Genomic DNA, 23,809 nt, shown 5'->3' on the forward strand with positions numbered 1-23,809 from the left:
ATATATATATATATATATGTGATATAAATGCACAATAAAGAATAAAAATTGCTAATTAGCATATATGCAATATAGCATGATTGTTCTTTTTCAGAGGTACATCTCCCACAAATTGGTTTTAAGAATGTGATGATAACATGTAAAGTTCCATATAATTACCGGTTTTACCACTCTTGTAAATATAGATGAGATACGGGATGTGTCCAAGGTGGGTTACTAATATCCTGCAGCCTGTGCAGTCCCTTTTTCCTTAGTCTCCAAAAACACAGTTCATAACAGTGGGTTCCAGATGACTGGGTATTCAGCCCATGTGATCTCTGTGTCCCGCACTCCCAGATAGCACAAGATGTGCAAGTGTGGCTTCAGCGTGTATTCCGGTTTGAATAAGGATATTCCAAAAGTGAAGTTTAGTAGATTCCGTGTGGGGAGACCTCTCTGTTCTCAGCCTGACGCATTTCTCTGTACCAGACAGCTTTATCAAAGGCAATGAATTCATTGCCTTTGATAAAGCTGTCTGGTACAGAGAAACGCGTCAGTCTGAGAATAGAGAGGTCTCCCCACACGGAATCTACTAAACTTCACTTTTGGAATATCCTTATTCAAACCGGAATACACGCTGAAGCCACACTTGCACATCTTGTGCTATCTGGGAGCGCGGGACACAGAGATCACACGGGCTGAATACCCAGTCATCTGGAACCCACTGTTATGAACTGTGTTTTTGGAGACTAAGGAAAAAGGGACTGCACAGGCTGCAGGATATTAGTAACCCACCTTGGACACATCCCGTATCTCATCTATATTTACAAGAGTGGTAAAACCGGTAATTATATGGAACTTTACATGTTATCATCACATTCTTAAAACCAATTTGTGGGAGATGTACCTCTGAGAAAGAACAATCATGCTAATTGCATATATGCTAATTAGCAATTTTTATTCTTTATTGTGCATTTATATTACATATATATATATATATATATATATATATATATATAATATATATATTTTAGTGTTGTTTTATTGTGTATAATAAATTGTGCATTTATGAAGATATCCACACGACTCTCCTATATATATAATTTATAGATACCACACATGCGCCGTTATCGCTTCACTTTTTGTTTATGCATAAAAACAAAAATAAATATGCCAAGCTTTAAGAAATGTATGTTTACGTTAAAGTGCTATCTGAAGACTAGGCCTGCCTAAGCCTCACTACATGTCTGATATGTCAATGAAGTCATCCATTTCTTGTTAGGTTTTGCACCTTTTGCTTAATACTGGCCCCACACATTATGGTCCTGCCACTTGGACCGAGAACTGAACAACATGATCAGGATCTAGTGGGGCCATTTATGTTAGGACTGAAATGAACAATATCCGGCAGTGAAGCCAAGCACTAGAATGTCTTCCAGCATCACTGAGGATGACTCACTCACAGGTCAATAGAATAGTGGTAATGTAATGACTGAATTTCCATCAGATTATTATCAGTCATGGGAGCAGTTTTGGGAACACACATGATCTAATACTGAAAGAATTACCGATATCACTGCAGATGTTACACAGTGTGAAGCCAGGATTAGTGATGTCACTCATTTCTATTGAATTGATTAAATTAGTGCATTTTCGTGGCTTTTGGCTCCACCCATAATTATGGCTTCCCTGCCTATGTGTAGGTAACTGGTACTTTTTATATCATTAACTAGGAGTCCCAGTACCAATGCATCTACTGTACTAGTACTTATGTGCAATTCTTTTGGTTAAAAAAAAGTATGGGAATTTGCTTCAAATAAATATCTTGTGAGAAAAAGTCACATTATGTTCCACAAATTGTAAGAATAGAAGATGCACGTACAAATTAATTGGTTAGTATTTACATGCAAACAAGTAGAGAATAAGCTCATTATTACACACGCATTCATCGCTATGAACGTGAGATATCTAATCCATACTATGGCAGAATGGGGTTGGGAATGTTATGTCAGCATTTTGACAAATTTAACATTTCACCTGTCGGCATTCCCAGAATAACGACACGTTGCCTGTTGTCATTTTAACAATGTCACCATTATAACTGTCAACACTGTGGTGTCAACATTAGGAATGTCGGTATTGTCATTGTTGACCTTTAGACTACATCCCATAAGTCTTCCACATGGGCTCTATGGATATAGGGCCCTGATAATTAACATTCCAACTCGACGCGACAATGATAAATTGCTCCGGTGCGGAGACAGCTTATCCAAAGATCATCTGTCTCCCCGAGTCTTTTCACTGCTCTTTTCGGAGCAGTGAAACTAGGACCTGTAAGGCGCACAAAAGCCCTGGCGTCTGGCGGAAAGGCAAAAGGATCCCTCTTCACAACCCGGCGCTCCTTCCCATAGGGAAGAAGTGGGTTGAGGGAGCAAATGCCATCCTAAGATGGCGAATGCTCCCGCAGCCAAGCTCCAAAAATTCTGTCCCCATACTAGTGTATGGGGACAGCGGGCCATTCCGGGAGAGAATGATAAGCAGAAGATATCTGCGATATCTCCTGCATTACCTTTTTGATGAATGGCTGAAAACTTAATTTCTACAAAAGCAGGTGAAAATAAGCTTTTGTGATGATGAATAGACCCCATATCAATATAAATTAAAACATTACTTTAGAAGTCATTGGTGTTATAAAGATATAAAGATATAATGCACATAATGGGCAGAGGTAGCCTCACAGCCTGTGCTAATGGCAGCAGAATTGGATAGGTGGTCTTTTTTCTTTTCCCTGTCTGTTTTGTTTTTCTCTTACAAATGAAAATGAATTAATTGAATGTGAGTATTTAAATTGTATGGGGACAATTCAATTCACGCGATGCTGAACAGCCCCGGGCAGGATTTCCCGGAGCCATTCAATTGACCGAGCTGTTTAGTCCAACTAGAGGATTTCTGCTCGTACCCTCCTGAGGTGCAAGCAGAAATCCAACTTAAGTGATGACGGTGATGTTGTTTTCCGGCTTAGTGCGGCATTAATAGCTTCGCGACCGGCACTTTAGTCGGAAAATACCGACTAAACACCCAGTTTAAGATGCGGTAACTGGCATTCTCAGACTCAAGTGGTTCTAGTCGGACTTGTAACAGCGCGGTCAATTGAATAACTCAGGAAACTCCTTCCTGGGGAAATTCAGCATCATGCTGAATTGAATTGCCTACTAGGAGTTTATGGGGCCTATTCATCATCACTTAATTTTCACAAAAGCTGTTGAAAATACACATTTTCACCTGCAATTGTGAAATTTAAGTTATCGGGCCATTCATCAAGAAGGTAAAGCAGGAGTTATCACAGATATCTCCTACTTACCTTCCTCTCGCGGAATGGCCCGCTGTCCTATAATATTTTTGGAGCTTGACCGCAGGAGCATTCTCCATCTTCAGATGGTGAAGGCTCCTGCTCTGGCATCACAACCTGCTTCTTCCCTATGGGAAGAAGGTTCGGGTTGCGAAGAGGGATGCTTTCGGATCTCTCACCCATGTCCGTCTCCTTCCACCGGACGGCAGGGCTCTTGGGCGCATGCATGACCTGTAGTTCACGCATGCACACTCCCGTCACTGCTCCGAGAGCAGCAGGGAAAGGATTCACTGCTCTGAAAAGGAGCAGTGAAGCCACTCGCAGGGGCAGCTGATATCGCATCAGCTGTCACCGCGCCGGAGCAATGATGAATTGCTCCAGTAGCAGCTGCGAGCTATAATGTTAATTATCAGGGTCCGTTTGGACCCCGATAATTAATATGATGAATATGCCCCTATCTGAGATGGGGATTCTGTAGTGTCTCCACATTCTGCTTTGTTTCAGGACTATCCAACTGTAGAACGTAAAAGTGTGGTTTGTGTATGTGATATAGCTTAGAGTGGTGAGCATTGTGCATCCCTGGCCAGCAAGCTGGTTTACATTTAGATTAGAAAGTTGGTCTTCTAGATGAGTGTGCTGTTCAGTTATCCTTGGAAATGTACTGTATTTGTCATCAGTTAATAAAAGAAAAAGTCTAGTAAAAGTATCTTCTTTAACTCACTAAGGAGCAGATCTACCAATTCTGTGTGCGCTTTTCGGATACAAAGCTTCACAAATGCCTGTATAAGGTAATTAATATAATTAATATTATAACTTTGCAAAAGCGCTTTTTCATATGAAGTCTGGAGTAACAACACAATTTGAAGGAACACCTCCATAGCCCATACTAGTGATTTCTATATTTATTACAGGAAACATTAGTCAGTGCCAACATGTTTTACTTAAGGCCATCAGTAGTCAGAAAATATTGCCACATTATTCTGGCATAGTCACTAGCGATTGCAAAGAACTGCCCCATCTCATGCGAGTGTCATGTGCGTGTCATGCATGTGTAAGTCAGCTTCCATGCACAATCATAGCGTGATGACTGAGATGGCATGCCTGTTTTTTGTGGATCTTTTCCACCTAGCATGGGGTAGTAGGTGCATGTCCAGATTCTAATGGTGATGGCTGTGAGTAGGCGGGATAGGCATTCACATGCAGTGGTATGGATTTTCTACATACTCTAGCAGATTGTCACATTAGCATAAGGAAGTATACTAAGTTGGATACCGCAACTGAAAGGAAAAGTGGCCTCAGATGCGCCTGACTCACAATCAGACCTATAGTTTTCAATTAAAAGCACAGGTTTACTAAGCCTTGGAGAGAGATAAAGTGGATAGAGATAAAGTACCAACCAATCAGCTCCTAACTATCACATCCTGTAAAGTGACAGTTAGGAGCTGATTGGTTGGTAGTTTATCTCCGTCCACTTTATCTCTCTCCAAGGATTAGTACATAGATCCCACAATCCTATATTTTCTTCACTTATCAAGGCTATAACTTTGAGCTGTTCTGTGTAATTTAGGGGGAGATTTATCAAACCTTGGAGAGAGGTAAAACTCTAAGGGGTCTATTTGCTAAGCCTTGGAGATAGAGGAAGTGGATGGAGATACAGGGGGAGATGTATTAAGCATTGGGTATAGATAAAGTGGAGAGAGATAAAGTACCAACCAATCAGCTCCCAACTGTCACATGACAGGCTGTGTTTGAAAAAATAACAGGAGATGATTGGTTGGTACTTTATCTCCGTCCACTTTATCTCTTTCCAAGGCTTAGTACATCTACACCATAGTACCAACCAATCAGCTCCTAACTGTAATTTTTCAAACACTGCCTGTAAAGTGACAGTTAAGAGCTGATTGGTTGGTACTTTATCGCCATCCACTTTATCTCTCTCCAAGGCTTAGTACATAGAAACATAGAATTTGACAGCAGATAAGAACCATTTGGCCCATCTAGTCTTCCCCTTTTCAGTTAGATTATTAGGGTTAGGGTTGTTAGGGTGTAAAGGTTGTTTCAGTATTAGTGTTAGGGGTTAGTGTTAGGGTATTCGAGTTAGGGGTTATGGTATTATGGTGCATATACACGGTCAGATTTTTCTTCAGATCTGAATGATAACGATTTAAAAAATCGTTCAATCGTTCATATCTGAAGAAAAATCTGACATATCTGTCACATCTGTCAGATGAACGATTTGAACGATGCGCATTCCCGATAGTAAGATAACGATATCTGACATCTGATGTGTTTGCAGTCAGACTTGACGATTCCATTCATTTTAATGCAGTCAAAAAACGTTCAATCGTTCAAATCTTTGGTAAAATCGCTCAAATCGTTCAATCGTTCATCTGACAGATCTGACAAATCTGACCGTGTGTATGCTCCATAAGGGTTAGGGTTGGGTTAAGGGATTGGGCATACTTGCCAACTCTCCCTGATTGTCAGTAACAGTCTCCCTGACTCCCTGAAATAGTAGCAATCTCCCTGACTCCCTGAAATAGTAGCAATCTCCCTGACTCCCTGAAATAGTAGCAATCTCCCTGATATAGTAGCAATCTCCCTGACTCCCTGAAATAGTAGCAATCTCCCTGACTCCTTGAAGAGTCTAGCAATCTCCCTGATTACACCTTATCCCCATTATGTAGCCGTTATATACTTGGAAAAAAGGAAATCAGAGATATATACATTCAAATGGTATAATCAGTGCCATTTCCCTGCACAATGATCATGGCTACATACATTTTCAAATCGTGTGGCCACTTATTTGGAATCACTTATAAAACACAATACACGAGTAAGGGGCCTATTCATCATAACTAAAAAATTGTGGAGGGACCAGGGAGCGATGGAGGGAGTTGAGGAGGACCTGCTCACGCTGAAAGCAGGGTAGTATAACCCGATATGTACGCCACCATGAGAGTGGCGTATAGTAGTAACACCATCAAATTCCGAAAATACATAATTTTCGGAATTTGATGAATAGCTTAATTTCTACATGTGGAATAGAATGCCTACGGACTTAATCAGGAGATATCACTGATATCTCCTGATTAAGTGTGTTAATGAATACTAAAAGAACGGTAATTAAGGAAAATGTCCTTAAAACCGTTATTTTAGTGTTGATGAATAGGCCCCTAAGTCCTGAAATGTATCAGTGTGTTTTCATCAACAAGTAGATCTTACTAACTGCTTTGGGGCTTATTTACATTTGGATGTAAATCAATTTTGACATGCCTCTCAGATGTAAGAGTACACGTCTACTTTACTGCCGTGCTCATAGGTGGTGCTCTCATAATCTCCCTGAAATGCTTTTTCAAAAGTAGGCAAGGATGGGATTGGGTTAGAGGCTTGCTGAGGGGGGCCCATCTCATTGGGTAGTATATAGGGGCCCTTACAAACTTTTGTTATGTGATACCTAGTTAAACCCCTGCTTTTCAGCCCTGTTAGTATCCCACTACCTGTTTTAGCCTATGAGCTTAAGACTTCATATACAGTACATTGGTTTTCATTTTAACTATTTAACGAGCTGCCTTAGAACCTAATAAATGTGCTTTGACGGTGATAGTCCAACAACACAATGTAAGTGAGTGGACCTGTACACACATTTTCTGACAAGTATACACTTCACTTTGTATCAGTTGTGACATTGCCTGCAGCATCCACCATTAGCACACTGTAATTCTATAGGCACGCTCCTGAAATACATAGGACCTGATTCAGAGTTGTACGCTAATCCTGTCCCGGCTGCATCTTTTATCGCAGATACTATGAATTAATATGCATTTGGTGCAGCCGCTGGGATATGTATTGAGGCAAATAAAAAAGTCGCAGCATCTGCATTCTAAGATGCAGCATCGGTCACAGATCAGATGATCATCTGCGTTCTGAGTAACCCTATGGCTGCTCAGAATGGCACCAGTGAAACTGCGTACAAAGACGCATTTACTAGATCCAACACGCCTCTAAAATGGTTGGGACATCGGGACAACTACGTCGTGCGACTTACATGCACTCGCTGTAATAAACTGCGTAAATATCGCCATAGTGTGCGTCACTGAATCAGGCCTATAGTACACTATGCTGTAGTGAGACAGGTTAATTACAGCAATGTTAAAGAGATGAGCAAACGTTTTTAGTGCCTGTGTGTACCACCAACCCAAGAGTTGAAGCAGCAGTTAGTCAACTGAGGCAGGGCCCCATTTATCAACAATTCTAAATACCAGCAGTATATTCCGTTTAGTATCGCAGTGATACTAACAAATATATAACTGGTATTCATCATTACTTAACCCTCTAGCCAGGTCTGGCGAGGTCCAGCGACGATCTCCCTCCTCAGCAGCGGCTTCTCTTCTGTTGCTGGCACCCTATTGCTGCCATCGTCGGGTTTCTGTGTCATGCGCATATGTCTGGAAGGCTTTGCTGAAGCCAGAAAGGCTGCTGCCAGGGCCCCATTGCTGGCAATGAGGACTACATCGCTCTCGCCATCTAAAGATGGTGAGACCGATGCAGTGACAAATAGCGGTAATCTTACAATACCAATGTATGCTAATTATTGAAAGGATGACATAACCCCTCTAGCGAGTGTTAAAGGGGTTATGCATCGTTCATAAATGGGGCCCTGAGTTTTTAACACAAGGGGATGGTAATTTCTTTATAGCTGTCTCCAATTTTCTACTTGCACTTGCAGACCAGGATCTATTGAATTTTATGCAGTTATCTTAACTAAATTGGTCATAGCAATGGAGATAACATTGTACAGCATTTTTCCTCGTGTCCCAGGGGGACAATTATTCCTCCCTCCAGATGCCCAATCCATGGATCACAGCTCCTCTTTCATTATCACCTCCAATATGACTTAAAGGAATAGGCATTATTAATATGCATCACATTTAAAGTTAATTGCCAGGTGGGAAGACTGTAATCATTTGGGCACCCACTTATTTATACCTTCAGCGACAGTAAAGATGGCACTTTCAAAAGACCATACTTTGAGCAAAATTCTATATGTTACATGGAGCAGTTTGAATATAAATGTGTACAGTATAATGCCCCAATAAAGAAAACTATTACTACATACTGTACACGATGGAAGCTCCTTAGAATAGAACACACTATGCAGATAACTTTATATGTTCCTGGCTGGTGAGGATAGTCGGTGAATACGAATATAACCAATAGTTCTGTAGCAGGAATTTCTCAGAGAACACATCACAGGAATAGGAGAAGCCGGAGTCTCTGGCATTTTTCTCAACTGATCCTGTGGTCTAATGTACTAGACTTCAGCTTGGTTTCTCACATCTGTCAATGCATCATGGTGAGGCTACTAGTCATGTACACTTCTGAAATGCAACATTAGAGGTTTATCCCAAATGTTTAGGGACAGTCCCAGATTTTGAAGATTTTTCCTTGGAAATCTTTGTTTCTAAACATATTTCAAACTGCCAGAGCCTAAAATGTGGACCCATACTGTTTTTTTGTACAACTAGAGCATTCAAGATGCATGCCCAATTCCCGGTTCTTGGATATACCCATGGGAAATGAACCTTTTCCTAGCTTTGCAGGTTTGAAGATAAATCTACTTAATAAAGATTGCAAGTTCAAACTCCAACCTACCCCCCACTTCATTCATTAAGCTATTAAGTTTTTCACCTAAAGTAGTGCTAGGTTTAAATGTATTATGAAAGGTGAGGGACCATCAGTACTGTCATTATTACAGTACTTGTATGTTTGAATGTTCTTGCATTGGTCAAAGTGCACCTAGAAATATGTTTTTCTGCAGAAGTGTAACAGAAAATGCATCACATTATATAATTCAGAGGGGGCGGATAATCAAATCCTTCTGCAGGGAAACAAAAGCTTTGCGAAAAACTCTCTCCCATAAATGTACCCCATCCAATGGAATCTTGCTTTTACATCTTAGTGTCCACGTAAGACTGTATATGTACCTAATCTCTTGCTCTTCATATAGTATGAGTAAATCTCAGCACCCCCCGCAGGCACACCCATCCCCACCAGCAGTTTCATGCTATTACCCATAAAACCGCATTCGTACACAGTTGTGTGGCAGCACAATAGAGCATTTGTGCTGCAGGTGTGCATTCTTGTACATTGATAAAAAGCCTTATGGGCTTATTTATTTCAAATTAGCATTCATTATCGCTGCAATTTGTAACTATTTTTCTGAGCTATTTACCATGGAGAATTTGCTGGGACATGGGCTCCAAAAACAGCCTGTCCTTGTGAAGGCTAATGCCATAACTTTAGTTCCGGGTTCGGATCTGGCTTGCCTAAAGCGCATGTGCGGCCGAAGAAGGACTATTCAGGTCCCTCTCCGAAAAAAAGAAATATGTTACTGTAGCCAATAGGCTACAATTGCTAATAGGTGTTAGCTATTGTGCCAAAAACCAAAAAGCCAAGCTTTTGGAAGATTGTAAATGGGCATTAATGTAGTCCCCATAGACAGCTAGTTTCTGAAGGATTGACTGCAATTTTTAATTTGATAAGTTATAAATCTACCCCTTAGTATCTGTTCTTGTTCTGTATTTACAAAATAGAAAAACTTGTCTGTTGCAATCAACTTTTAATGCAAGGTAATTGTGTTGTAAAAATCTCCAGTACAGAACCCTTTAATAAAGGGGTATATATACCTATTACCAGGGCCGTTTCTAGGGGCGGGCGACCAGTGCAATCGCACGGGGCGCTCCGCCCTGACCCATAGGCGAAACTAAGGGGTGGTCCAGCGGTGCATCGGACCACCCATTAGCCAGTCTGCAGCACGTCCGGTAAGTAAGAGCCGGGAGGTCTAACACACTACTTATTAGAACCTCCCGAGCCACGCCTACCCCGGCCTCGCGCAACGTGATAACGTCACAGTGCGCGCTCAGTCTCGGCTCTGCGCAGAAGAGAGGACTGGCCTGGGACTGGGAGCTAGCAGGCGCGGCATTGCAGAAGGAGACGCCGTTGCAAAGAAACAAGCAGCAGCAGGAAGGAGGTAAGTGTGCGCTGCGCTGGGCTGGTGGCTGTGGATACATGATAAGAGAAACAGGAGGGGGTCTGGCTGATTGACAAATGGGGGGAGCGTCTGGCTTATTGACAAATGGAGGGGGAGGGTCTGGCTGATTGAAAAACGGGGAGGGTCTGGCTGAATGACGGGGGGGTCTGGCTGATTGACAAACAGGGAGGGGGTCTGGCTGATTGACAAACGGGGGGGAGGGTCTGGCTGATTGACAAATGGGGGGAGAGTCTGGCTGATTGACAAATGAGGGGAAGGTCTGGCTGAATGACACGGTGGGGGTCTGGCTGATTGATTGACACACTGGGGAGGCTGAGGGACACGAAGAGTTGAAGCTGAAAGACACGGGCAGGAGGCTGTAAAGGCAGGAGGCTGGAGTGACGGGGCAGGAGGCAGGAAGCTGGAGAGATGGGGCATGAGGCTGTAAAGAAAGGAGGTTGGAGAGACACAAGGGGCTGGTGGGGATACACGTGGCAGGAGTCTGGTTGAACCTCTGTTATATTATGATGACATTGGTTATATTTCTACACAAACATGCATCTTCTGGACCATGTGATCTACTACATGAATAGTGAATACCAACTAAAGAGACACCATATGCCCAGGGAGGATCAGTTTTTTCAGAGGTTCCACGTTGCAGAGAAACCACCATACAGGTAAGGTGTATTTGGAACGGAATGTAGTAATTCAACTCCAAACACACGGACATGTTTTACAGCAAATTGCATTTTTTTCCTCCCATGCTCATGATTATGGGAGAAGGTGGGGGAAAAATATATATATTTTTTAAGTTAGCAATGCTTGGACAAAGTACCGAACCTCTCATACACCTTTGACAACGAATAATCAGGCACTTGGAGGCATTTAAAGAGCACGGTACGGCCAATACTAACATGACAGTTTTCAAGTGTATTTGTCTAATATATTTAAAAAATTGGTTCAATTATGTGGGACAGGTACCTCCCAGTAAGTACCCCTCAGTTTCCCTTCCCTCTCCCTCCCTGTAACATCTACTCATTGTTCCTGCCTTCACCCTCCTTGTAACTCCACCTCGGTTTCCCTACCCTCAAAAGTGACAAATTGGGGACATGTCACAGGGACACGCCCTCTCCTGGTTTGCCATTCCCCCTTTCCAGGAGCGCGCGCGACTTCGCCGCGCACAGTAATGCCCTTTCCACACCTCAGTGACCTGCACTTAAAATATGATTGCATTATTAGTGATGTCACTGATTACATGGCTCAGAGAAGTAAATATTATAATGGGAGGGGGGGGGGGGCGCATTTTGAATTCTCGCACTGGGAGCCAGATTGGCTAGAAACTGCCCTGCCTATTACCAATCATGACATTGGGCCTATTACTTAGTTATGTAATTATGGATCCCAGTTTGGGTGAAGCCTTACAAATGCTTCTGTATCAGCCTCTGGATTCCTAGGAAAATAAGAGTCATTTTATGATAGTATATCACAGGCAAATGCAGGTGGGGTTTCCAGTTGCCTGGAAAACCCCTCTCCCCAGCCCACACAATGACCACAATAGAAATAGTAATATAATATATTTTACTAGTGCTGCATGTTTTTCTCAGTATCACAAATGAAATAATTAGCACCACCTGTGGATCTTTTAACATGAGTCAGTTAGTAATAAATACACCTGTGCTTCACCTAGGAAATCTGGAAAACATGCACTGTTAGGGGTGCACTGCTGTAGACCATCAGTAGGGTTAATTATTAATACTGTGTAATAATACACTATCCAGTGCATAAGGACAACGATATGAACATGTATGTCCAGGGCAGTGTTAGGTTCTTCTGCTGCTACTCCAGACTCCTGCTATTGCTCCAATGCTCTGGAATGGTGCCTACATCTGAGATAAAAAAACATTCAGACAGAATGGCCCTACTGCCGCATATAATGGTTTACTGTGATCGCTGGTCCTATATATGCTGAATCTATGATACATAATACACTTTGTATGATGCATATTAAAGCTTGTTAAGTGCTAATTGTGCCCTCTTCATGGACTGGCCACAGTCGCTTTGAAATCAAGCATTTGGAAGAAAAACCTCCCGAAATCCTGTGTTTGCCACTGGTATATGATATAACTCACAAATGTAAAACTTTAGTCTTAATGATGAGCCTTACACAGTCCTTACATTAGCCTATATGTCAGCCTACAGTCAGGGCCAGATTTAGTGCCACATGGGTCTGGGTATGAAAATGTTTAAGTGCTATAGTGAAGCGCGGAGTAGGTATGACCAGTCCTGTTAGGGTGTGGGCAGGACCAGGTCCAAGTCAGCCACAATTTTTCCCTAAATAAAAAAGTAGAAAAATATAATACGTTTGTGAGGAAAATAGAAATACAATGTTAATACTTATGATATATATTGTCAATTGTGTGCCCAGTTGGCCTGCTTGTCATCATGATGCTGTCATTATGATGGGCTTATTTTTATGTGGAGGCCTGGAGCTGTACACAAACTGTGCTGCTTCCTGTAGAAAACAATTAAAAACTTGAAGCTGTCCATCATGTTTTGCATGATAGGGAGCTATGGGGTCCACTAATATCGCCATACTTCTGGGTCTACTAATGTCTTATTCTCCAGTGATAATACCAGTTATGTGTAAAGGTTAGCTCACATGTACTGTATACTGTATATCTACTTCTCTGGGAATCAGCAAGAGGAAAAGCTCTAAAAAGAGATAATGTTATCTAAAAGCAGAGCTAGCAACATTTGAATAAATTTCCAAGTGGCACATGGTTGGGGTTACCACATCGCACCTGCCAACATGACCCATTTTAATCGGGAAACAGTGCTCTGGGCCTGTTTTTCACACTGGCCCAGATTTATCAACGAGTGACTAATCTTAAATAGTGCTCAAACCAATCAGCTCCTAACTGTCATTTTTCAAACACATGACAGTTAGGAGCTGATTGGTTGGAACATCATTTTAAATTAGTAACGACTAACGAGTGATAACAAGAATATCACTCGTTGATAAATCTGGGCCAAATTTCCTAATCTGATTTAACTAGAGGCCGGGATGTACTAAAGGAAAAATGTGTTAAAAACCCTGTTTTCTGTGTTTTTACCGCATTTTCATATGTACTAAGCCCCGGCCGCCCAATTGTTGATGCATAGAGTAAGCCAGGTTTTTCTGGCGTTACCCTATAGAAGCCTATGGGCTTCTTGCCGCATCATGATCCCTGCCGCTTCACCGCCCCACAGTCTCCCAGCCCCTCTCCCTGCCAGCCCCACTCATCTCAGCCTCCTCCTGATTCCCCGCCTCCTTCTCCTCCTATTCTTTTTCCGGGTGCAGGGAGGAGGAGGAACCCGGGACTTCCTGCAGAGGTCTCCAGCAGGAAGCTCCCGGGCTAGGAGGGGGAGGAGAATCGCGGAGACCCTCTCACCCGGCGGGGGTATCTTTGCAAAGGGCAGCTCTTATCGCAAGAGCTGTCCTTTGCGATACTAATCGCATATGTTAGTACTTATGCGATTAGTATTTTTGCGATGACTGTCGGAATGTACACCGCAAGGTTAGTACCTACTGGCCTTAAAGAATTGAATGAACATCTATTACTTAATAAGTTAATGCAAGTGGCAACTAAGGGGTCTATTTACCTAGATCCTGTGGTAACAATCATTATGTATCGCTGCATAATGCAGAAATCTACAACTGCAACTGACACTGCCCGGGCTCTACACTGGGGGTCTCAGTGAAAACCCTGTTTCCCAACATATGTTTTCTCCTAATTACAAAAGGCAGCCTAACTTCTTCTGGTGAACTGTTACAGTGATATGCTCATGTATATCTAATGACCATGCATGCACATAGTTATTGACCCAGAGGGGAACCAGAGAAGCTGAGAGGTTCGCCTCTTTGCTGGTCGCCATTGCCATCATGGTGTTAGCTGGCAGCACAACGCTATGCTTATCTCCACTTTTTAAATTGACTCAATCCGTAGTCCCTGTGTAGTTCTATCTGGACAGCAGCAAACGGTGGAAAGAGTGGTACCACAGGAGAAACTTGATTTTCCCGCAGTTCACCTCATGATAAAGATAAACTCTTTCTGCAGCAAAACACAGGAGAAATGTTTTGTCTCATCTTCATAAAGAGAATGAGAAAGCTGTGAGGAGGGCCGTCTGTCCTGGTGCACTTTCCAGGCAGCCTACAGCATGTGTAATTCATAAGCGTCCAAATTTACTATCTGATCTAGTAAACATTTGAGTTGCACACTAAACAATTCATTCATTGACTGCTGCCCAGCCCTTAACATCATCTTAACTTGATATGGACAGTAACATAACATTTTATTGTATGTACAAACCAATATACTCGTACAATAAACCCCTACTATATATTATACTGTAGCCTATACTTAACTTGATATGGACCGTAACATAACATTTTATTGTATGTACAAACCAATATACTCGTACAATAAACCCCTACTATATATTATACTGTAGCCTATATCTGTCAAAAAGGAAGAAAAAACTAAGAGGTCCTGTACATGTAATTTACAGGACAGAGGTAATGGTACAGAGTAGTTGGTTAATAGTCAAAATTTGATACAAAAACCGTGTTCCAGGGACACAGCAGACAACTATGTAATGGGAGAATGGGAGAAGATGTAGGACACTAGTTGTACAGTTATTGACTTATAGGAAATGTTATATTGAATGATCTTTATGAAGCAGCAGTTAAATTTATAAGCAATTGTTATGTGGAATTATAGGAAGTGATTAGAGGACAAAATATGACATAACTGAAACAGTTATATGATACATGGATCTATAAGATAGGACTATAAAGACAGGCAGAAATGAGATGGCTGAATTAGAGGGAAGTTATATGAAGCAAATGTTAGAGTTATTGGGCTATATTATTATGCCTGCTTACTGATCCTGTCTTACTTTGCCTGCTGATTTCAAATTCTGCATATTCACAATACGTGTCCATTCCTTGATGTCTCTTACTCACCTCATCTCTTTCTTCAACTATTTTCTTCTGCCTGTCCACCCCACCCCCTCTGCTTAGGCTTCAGTGCTCGCTCATCCTCCTCCTGTTCCCCGCCTCTCCCTGCCCTTGGTTTCAGACCTGAGATGAATTGAGCTGGGGACCAAGGGATGGATACTTTATTAAAAAAACAAATGCTCCCTGCTGTAACATATTAACAGAGTCTTTTACTAAACTCACCCCCTGTGTCCTTCACAGGCTCTTGATGTCTTACTTTTCCAAACCACCTGTCACACTCCCACTGACATAATGAAGACGGGCACTTGGGGGGTTGGGTTACCCTAGTTACACTAACCAAGGGTCTATACATTGATTCCTGCTAAATTCAGCTCATGTTATCTTAGTATGTAACCGTGAACTCAAAGCAATGGAGCCACAGCACATGTACAAATACAGGCTGTACCTATACTATATCCATAAGCATTAAGCTGCTTATTGCCAACATAAGTATAAATATCAATGAGCTGATGTATACCCGTTACTTTCTTCACACACCTAAATCTGGAAGAATAGGTCCACATATAACACCAAATCCTCATGCACCTATGTCCTTAACTATGTCTTTGTAATATTCTTCGTGCCTGGTGTGTAGACTCGTCCATTCTTCTCTAATGTGTCTTCCTGGATCCTCAAGATAAATCAATTGTATTCAACCCAGTGCTCTGCCTAACCATATTACGTCCTAAGACAGTAAAATAGTTCCCTTTGCTATCTATAGACAAATGAACAAAAAACTTTTAATCATTATTATTATTATTAGGCCATCATCATGATAGAAATACGCATTTAGATTTATTTGCAAAAATAAAATTTTTAGTTCTTAATTGGAATTCCCTAAATTTGGCCACTAGAAGCAAATATTTCCCAGTATGAATATAGACCGTGTAATCGGGGCCTCACAACCCTCCTGACCTTTTGGATTTTACGTAGGAGGTGTCATAGAACCTTACATAGGTAGACTGTGCCCTGTTCGTAGCCGTGTATCTGTCTTTGATGAGTGGTGACAAAAATAGTCTCCTTTGTGGCAATCCACACTGTTATTGATATTCTGGCCACCAAGGTCGAAATGGTAAGCTGGTTTATCTATTAACATGCTTGCTGCTTTAAAAATATGGGCATACTCGCATGTATTTCCCTCAGCGGTGTCAGGTCACAGGCTATTGCATTTAGCCCCATGTATTTTATTATAATAGCCATAACCAGTGGCGACTCCAGGGGTGGGGCTGCAGCGCAGTCCAAAATTCAAATAGGGGAGCCACACCAACTGCCAGTGAGTCCCAGCCATCTATGTATGGCAGCGTTTGAAATGGCAGTTGGTGTGACTCCCCTATTTGAATTTTGGACTTCCCTGCAGCCCCACCTCTGGAGCCGCCACTGGCCATAACTATAGTTTTGTGTGTGATCAAGCAGGATCTTTATCCTCCACGCTCAAATATGGGGCAGACTAATATCCAGATATAGGCCCTGATTCAAAAGTGCCCATAAGGTCGATGCCACACGCAAGCAGCCAATGTTTTCAGTCTGCGCATCCATCCTAATCGCACTGCGAATTGGTCCCGATGGTTACAGCTCTAAGACGCAGATCAAAATTGCACACAGAGAGATGCATTTTCTGAATAGATGGACGTTTCAGGGAAATAACAGGAGAGTAACTAGCCAGACGCATACGTGTTGTGGTTGGTTACACTGACACCGGCAGCGAAGATTGCACCTAACATTGGGCAGGTGCAATCTTCGATGTTGCGACCAATGGAGCAACGATGGTGTGTCTTAGTATGTGCGGCGATGGAATACCAACACTGCCAGTCACGGCAACTGCGTCCACCTCCTAATCAGGCCCATAGCGGCAGAGTATGATAATGTTATGAAAGCCCAATCTACATTATGGGTGAAAATCAGCTGCACTTTTACCTGGTGGGCATAATCCTGCATTGACATATAAATGGGGCTGCTCTCCTCCTGATGATTTATCAGGTGGCTGCGACTCCACCGTCAGTTACTCAACGTGTCTGCCGCGGTGTAACACGTGCATTGTTGTTGCTGTGGCAACGCGTTTCAAGCAAAGCTCTTTCTCAAGCCCATCACCTACTGTATAAGCAATTGTACAATACTAGCAATGTGTGGAGAATGAATTAGGAAGAACAGCTTTCACTGCACCCTTAACTCTTTAGGGGAGTATAATAAAAAATAGGAGGCATATAATAAATATAATTGAACAGAATTGAACATACATATAATATGAAATCAAAAAATATGCGTATATACCAATATAATTAAATAAAAATAATACTAAAGTGGAAATTATTTGAAATATTACATGCAATGCCAAAAGAGGTGTTTACTCACAATAAAAACAATCCAGTAAATAGCTTCTTATCTGACATATTATACCAACCGTTATGAATCCTAAAGCTGCATACACACACAACGATTTTGTTACCAATGATTTTATGAACGATTTTCTGTTAGATTTTCTGTTAGATTTTCTGTCAGATTTTTTAAAGTGTAATGAACGATTTTTTGAACTACAAACGACTTTTGTAACTTCCCTTAATGAAAATCGTTCAGTTGGTCAGTCAGAATAAACTACAAACGGGAACGCGCATGAACGATAATCGTTCATCATTATAACTCAGAAACTGAACAATTAAATAATAACGACGTTGTTATAGTTAAATCGTTACGTGTGTATGCACCTTAACTGGAGCCTCATTATGGACATTATATCCACTGTGGAACTGACCATGAGCAGTGGACTGTGGAGATGCAGCAGCAAATGAGAGATCTAGAGGGAGAGAGCAGTCCTGTTTTTTTACGCACTGTGGGGTGGATCTACTAAGCCTTGGAAAGAGATAAAGTGGAAACAAAGTACCAACCAATCAGCTCCTGTTATTTTTCAAACACAGCCTGTAACATGAAAGTTAGGAGCTGATTAATTGTTACTTTACCTCTCTCCACTTCTTTCTCCAAGGCTTAGTATATATCCCCTTATTTATGCTATACCATTGTCTACTTGTGATAACATTATCATGTGTCTAGATTTTAATGGGTTTTTAACCTGTAGCTAAAATCTTCGATTTATCACCATCAGGACACCAACAGTTGTTAGAATTTGCACACTGCCATAGGGCTCTATTTACTACAATCCGCATTTGTAATGCAGATTGTAGTGTGATATTACCGACTGAATTTGCATTGCGAATTCAGGCAATATCACAGGGATTTACTACAAATCCCTTGCAGGGACAGAGCTTGCGAGAAAGCTCTGTCCTGCGAATCCCCTCCGCACTCTAGTCACGATATTTTCGCAAAGAAATACAGTGACTAGTGGCTGTGCATGCGCCGACCGGCCACCGCTGCTACCCCCCCTGGTGCTAAACACTGCCCCTGACACTAAGTCCCGCCCCCGCTATCGCAGACCCCCCCCCGCGATCCCCGCTCCCTTAATAGCACTTACCTGCAGTCATCGGTGCTCCGATGATGACTTCCATGCTTCCGGTCAGCTGATATCCCATACTGCACTGGGACCCGATCACCTAATGACTGGGCTGCAGTGCAGCATGGGAGACCAGCTGACCGGAGCCCCGACCACCGGTCCCTGGAGTCAGGTAAGTGAATTTTTTTTTTTTACTATTTTTTTTTTTTTGTTGCAGTGTATCAGCGTGTGGTCTGTTTAGACCACACAGCTGATCACTGGGACCGGCTCCGGGCTCTGCTCTGCCTTGTAGAGCAGAGTAGGAGCCCGGTAGCCGGGGGAGACCCTGGATAACGCCACCTCCAGGTGGCGTTATTATCACAGGGCATTCCCCGGTCTTTTTTTACAATTTATTTTTGTAACTTTGTTCAGATCACATTTCCCATTACAATTATGGGAAATGCGATCTGCTTACTAAAAATAAGTGATACTTAGGGGTTGGAGTAGAATTTTACGAATTCTACTCCAATTGCCCTATATTAACTGTAGGTGAAACTAAAATAATGTGAAAAGGGTGTGAAAACACCCTTTCTCACTTTACTTTAACAAAAATAATGTTAACAAATAGAGGGCCTGATTCAGAGCCGGACGCTGTGACAGAGCGCTCACTCTGACTCAGGGCCGTCCTTCTTGTTTTTCAGATCGGCCTCCTGGCCGCTCGCATAGCTGTGGGTTACCACCCACAGCTATAGCGAGTGGCCAGGAAGATGGTCGCGATGGTCAAGACCATCGTGACCATTGAGCTTGCGACGAGACCCTTGTGGTAGGGTCTCGTTGCCGTAAGCCCTAGAGTGCTTTCGGCTCTACCAGAGCCGAAAGCACTCCCACTGACATCACTTGTGGTGTCAGTGGGGCCGGCCCCAGACGGTAGGCGTTCCCATGGTACGCCTCCGTCTGGACAGCCACTGCCCCGGCCCGCCCACCAAAGGGGGAGTGCTGTCACTCAACATCGAAAGCACGCCCCTTTTGGTACGAGACCCGGAGCGACAGTTTGCCCGTCACTATCCGGGTCTCGCGCATGTGCACGACGGAACTGGCTCCATCGTGCACATGCGCACTGGGCCAACATCGACCCGCTTGCGAGCGCATAGAGCTCGCGAGCGGGTCTGAATCAGGCCCTGAGCCCATAAGGCTCTATTTACTACAATCCGCATATTGAATGCAAATTGTAGTGTAATATTAACGACTGAATTCGCATTGCGAATTCAAGCAATATCACAGGGATTTACTAGAAATCCCTTGCAGGGACAGAGCTTGCGATAAAGCTCTGTCCCTGCGTATCCCCTTTGGAGCCTTATCACGGTATTATCGCAAAAAATACAGTGACTAAGTGCCCGCGCATGCGCCGACCGGTCGCCGCTGCTGCCCCCCCCGGTGCTAAGCTCCGCCTCTGATGCTAAGCCCTGCCCCCCCATGATTGCAGACCCCCCCTGCGACCCCCCTCTCCCTTAATTAAACTTATCTGCATGCTCCGGGCCTCCGGTGATGTTCTCCATTCCTCTGGTCAGGTGATCTCCCATACTGCACTGGGACCCGATCACCTGATGACCGGGCAGCAGTGCACTATGGGAGACCAGCTGACCGGAGGGGAGTCATCACCGGAGGCCCGATCACCGGTCCCTGGAGTCAGGTAAGTACATTTTTTTTTACTAATTTTTTTTCTTTTTTTTACAGTAATCAGCTTGCGGTCTGTTTAGACCACACAGCTGATTACTGGGACCGACTCCCGGCTCTGCTCTCCCCGTTAGAGCGGAGCAGGAGTCCGGTAACTGGGGGAGACCCTGGATAACGCCACCTCCAGGTGGCGTTATTATCACAGGGCTTCCCCCGACATTTTTTTACATTTTCTTTTTAGTAACTCTAGTCGGATCACATTTCCCATTACAGTTATTGGAAATGCGATCTGCTTTACTAAAAATAAGTGATACTTAGGGGTTGGAGTAGAATTTTACGAATTCTACTCCAATTGCCCTGTAATAACTATAGGTGATACTAAAATAATGTGAAAAGGGTGTGAAAACACCCTTTTTCACTTTATTTTAGTCAAAATAATGTTAATAAATAGAGCCCATAGTCTCAAAACAAATATTTAATACATACAATAGAGCTTGGGAGATCCAAGACCTGGAAACCACACCGTAGGAGAAGTCAACGTCCATTGACAACCCATTCTCTTTGTGAGCGCTCGCTCTGAATCTGGGCGGCCTGTTTTTTTTTTTTTGGCCGGCCTCCAGGCCGCTCACTAAGCTGTGGGTTACCACCCACAGTTTTTGCGAGCGGCCAGGTGATGGTCGCGACCATTGGGCTTGCGACGAGACCCTTGTGGTAGGGTCTCATTCCACAAGCCCCAGTGAGCTTCCTGCTCTAACAGACCAGGAAGTTCACTACTGACATCACGAGTGATGTCAGTAGGGCCGCCCACAAATGGCAGGCGTTCCTTCAGGAACGCCTCCATTTGACCAGCCACCCTCCCTCCCCTCCTACAAAACGGGGCGAGCTGTCGATGAACATCGACAGCCACCCCGTTTGTAGTGAGCCCCGGAGCGCAGTGCCCCACCATCGACCCGCTTGTGAGCGCATAGCGCTTGCGAGTGGGTGTGAATGAGGCCCAAAGTACACAATCTTTGAAAGTACTGCAAGAAACATAAGTTAAATATACAAGTTAAAAATAATCCATACCAGTGTAAAGATAACAATACAGACATTTTGGGCACTCTTCTAGAAGTTTGTCTGCTGTTCGCTAATGGCAGCCCCCATGTATTCTGCTTTTTATGCAGCTCATTGAAATGTATGATTTATAGTAGATCTGTAATGAGCCATGAAAGCTTACTTCGCAAACCTTGCAACACACCAGACACACTCACAATCACAATTTTCCAGACACTAGAGCCTAGTGAGTAAAGTATGTTGGTAGCCTCCGTCCTGGGGTCAAGATCGTTGTGTTGTCCCCTCTATTCTCATCACTGCAGAGTTCCGCGGCCCACTTTGTTCCACAGAGAAGTGCATTTCACACCCCAGTCTTCCAGCATGATGTTACAGGAACCTCACACATTGGGTACACATAGTACGATCTGCACAACCAACGATATTGCTGAACGATTTCCCTTGAACTTTCTGTATTGCAGGACAGATGATATTGGGTGTACACACTGAAAGATATCTATGATAAATATCTTTCAGTGAAGTCATCCTGCCACATCTCTGAACATGCAAATCGTGATGAAATTGCCCAAGTTGGCCTACATGTATGGACAACTCGGGAACGCGCATCGTTGGTCGTTTGCTGCATAAAAATGAACGATATGAAAGATTGATTGTTGAACGATAATGTTATCGTTCATATCATTCATAGATATCATACCGTGTGTACGCACGTTTTACACTATACTGTTGGGAGCCCTGCTCCTTCCATTGTCCTATCCTCTGTGGCCTCTTGCTTTCCACCATTGTCCTTCTCACATCATGACACCTCCTTGTCACACACTCACTCACTTATATAATCATACCAGCAGACAGGCCACTGCCTCAGACATTATCAGCACACTCATCTAATGCTGCTGTGAACTTTATTATTATCTAAACAGGGTTCAAATAGACGAGCAGGTGATGAAGATTTAATAGATTAAGGTGGCCAGGCCCCACTTTATGTTGGGCATACACTATACAATTATCTGTCAGATATCTGTCCAATCTGGCTGGTTGGAATGAAAATCTGGTAATGTATGGGAGCCAATGATAATCGACCATTTGCTCACAAACACTGAAAAACAGACAAAAATTGTCATCCAGACAAATTTGTTAAATCAAATGAATTTAACCAATTTGACCAATCATTTTTGCCCATTTTTCAGTGTTTAAGACCATGTGGTCGATTGTCATTGGCTCCCATACATTACCAGATTTTCATTCCAACCAGCCAGATTGGACAGATATCTGACAGATAATTGTAGAGTGTATGCCCAGCATAACCGTGCCCTCTTTAATAATCGTAACAGTGGAAAACTAGGCTCATGATATAAAAAAAAGAAGCTATAAATAGCGTTTGCATAGAACCAGCGTGTTTAAGTTTTGCAAATGACCCCTAATGTTGTATTTTCATATCCTAACATTAGGGGTTACCAAATGTCTATGGTAGCTTCTATAAAAGACCCGAATGACCAGGTACACCCATGGGAATGATGTATCTACAGACCACTTTTAAAAATCTTCCAATTAACAGTCTACTACAGGCTGGTGATATGTGAATTTTTCTATTTACCATTAACCCATACACTGCTGGCAAGACACAGACACGAATCCATGAGCTGACAGCACGTCTCTAGCGTTTTCGCAGGGAAGGTTTGATTAGGGGGAGAATAAGCTCAAAGCAAAAGAAACATTTAACAAGAGAAGATTCTCCTGAGTGGAAGTGAGCGGAGGTGTTGCAGTGTAGTGGTTAAGGTGTTAATGTTTATTACTCAAATGTGTAGGTTTAATTCCTGCGGGTATCATTCCTGGTGATCTTAGATAAACCTCACTCCTTCACGTTTTCCCAGTCCCCGGAGAGTATTTATCATGATGTAACTTCTGGTTTCTGTCCTAATAAGGAGAAAGGCTAGCAGGCGTGTCTGTATTCTGTGCACCGTTAGATGTACTAGCACATGGATTATCCATGGGTATACAATTACAAAGTATATCACTTTAGGATTTAGATGCATATTTATTTTCACTTTAAATTGCATAATATATAACATTATATATGTTGCTTTGCTTCCCATCATGTCTCTCATATGTGACGTATATCCTCCTCACCTAAAAAAGACAGCAAGAGAAATGAACATTGTTATTACCGATGCACCCTAGCTTTAGACAGCAGAGAAAACAGGACATGCATAAAACACATATGTGCAAGGAAGACAAAGTAGATGCAGACATGAAAACAAAGGATAGGGA

At 42.8% G+C, this 23,809-nt stretch overlaps 1 protein-coding gene across 1 annotated transcript in view; it reads left to right on the forward strand.

Moving 5' to 3' along the window:
* CACNG2 (calcium voltage-gated channel auxiliary subunit gamma 2) overlaps nucleotides 1-23,809 on the forward strand; it is a 167,305-nt gene that overhangs the window by 6,181 nt on the left and 137,315 nt on the right. The gene's annotated exons all lie outside the window — the stretch shown is intronic.

Source organism: Taudactylus pleione, unplaced genomic scaffold (genome assembly GCF_031769625.1).
Source record: "Taudactylus pleione unplaced genomic scaffold, aTauple2 ptg000726l, whole genome shotgun sequence".
Lineage (NCBI taxonomy): Eukaryota > Metazoa > Chordata > Amphibia > Anura > Myobatrachidae > Taudactylus > Taudactylus pleione.